Source organism: Mus caroli, chromosome 14 (assembly GCF_900094665.2).
Source record: "Mus caroli chromosome 14, CAROLI_EIJ_v1.1, whole genome shotgun sequence".
Lineage (NCBI taxonomy): Eukaryota > Metazoa > Chordata > Mammalia > Rodentia > Muridae > Mus > Mus caroli.
In genome coordinates, this window is record NC_034583.1 from 37,327,656 (window position 1) to 37,329,306 (window position 1,651).

The 1,651-nt window shown below is 47.1% G+C and overlaps 1 long non-coding RNA gene across 1 annotated transcript in view; it reads right to left on the reverse strand.

The window, feature by feature from the left end:
- LOC115029234 overlaps positions 1–1,651 on the reverse strand; it is an 11,047-nt gene that overhangs the window by 2,836 nt on the left and 6,560 nt on the right. The window lies entirely within an intron of this gene.

Sequence of the window (1,651 nt, forward strand, 5' to 3'; positions counted from 1 at the left end):
TTTCCTAGTTTCCCCTCCAAAAACCCCCTATCCTCTCCCCCCTACCCCTGCTCCCCAACCCATCCACTCCTGCTTCCTGGCCCTGGCATTCCCCTATACTGGGGCACAGAACCTTCACAGGACCAAGGGCCTCTCCTCCCATTGATGACCAACAGGCCATCCTCTGTTACATATGCAGCTGGAGCCATGGGTCCCACCATGTGTTTTCTTTGATTGGTGGTTTAGTCCCAGGGAGCTCTGGGGGTACTGGTTGGCTCATATTGTTGTTCCTCCTAGGGGGCTGCAAACCCCTTCAGCCCCATGGGTACTTTCTCTAGCTCCTTCATTGGGGACCCTGTATTCCGTCCAATGGATGACTATGAGCATCCACTTCTGTATTTGCCAGGCACTGGCAAAGCCTCTCAGGAGACAGCTATATCAGGCTCCTGTCAGCAAAATCTTGTTGGCATCTGCAATAGTGTCTGGGTTTGGTGGCTGTTTATGGGATGGATCCCCAGGTGGGGCAGTCTCTGGAAGGTCATTCCTTCAGTCCCTGCTCTGAACTTTGTCTCTGTAACTCCTTAAGCTACTGAGTTTTGAGTGACCTACTCTGCAGCAGCATTAACACATTAAGTCGTGTTTCTAAGTTCACAGGACTCATATGTCTGATTTCTGAGGTGGCATAAAGACAGAGAGGCAGAGACTAGAGTCTGACCTCTGCAGATGGAGTTATCTTTATTAATTCACAGGGCAAGGGGCAGCCTCTCTCCCATGGGAAACTGAGGTTCTGTCAGGGAAGAGGCTGGCTGGGACCCTTGAGGTTGTTGCAGCTGTAGAAGTCTATGTGTCTCCCCCCCCCCAGTCTCTCTTTCTTGAAATCATTTGTTGCTTTTTAACAAAATCTCAAATGTTCAATTTTACCAATAAAGACTTGGGAGTCAGACACTGGGTTTAAAGCCTGCCAGCTCGGAGAGGCCAAGAAAGCACCCAGCTGACCTTCTTCCTCATCCAATGTCTCAAAAGGAAAAGTGAGCTCTCCTTTTCTCAAAAACCCTTCAAACGGAATGTCTCTCCCTTCTACTTCCTGTGAGTCTCTCTATCCGACCTCCTGGCTTCCTCTCACTCTCTATGATTTTTTTCCTATGTTCACTCCCTATCAACTGGTTGCTTGTTCCACCTTTTGACCTGTGGTTGACTTTATTTAATTTTGTTTACAATAAACAGGAAGCTCTTGGATTAAAGGTGCTAGGGCTGAGCTGCACCACCACTACGGACAGGTTTTCCCAGTAAATAACACAATCTTGGGGTTCACAGTGTGATCAAATATCCTGCAACAATCATTTGCCCAAGGTGAGACAGACTGTCATTTCTGGGCTGTCATCTCTGGAATCCTGTTCTATAGCTAGGGCACTCTAGCAAGTTACAAATTTGAAAAGGAAACTAGAGAGAGCACACATTAGCAGCTTGACAACATACCTAAAAGCACTAGAACAAAAGGAAGCAAATTCACCCAAGAGGAGTAGACGGCAGGAAATAATCAAACTCAGGGGCGAAATCAACCAAGTGGAAACAAGAAAAACTATTCAAAGAATCAACCAATCAAGGAGCTGGTTCTTTGAGAAAATCAACAAGATAGATAAACCCTTAGCCAGACTCACTAGAGGGCACAGGG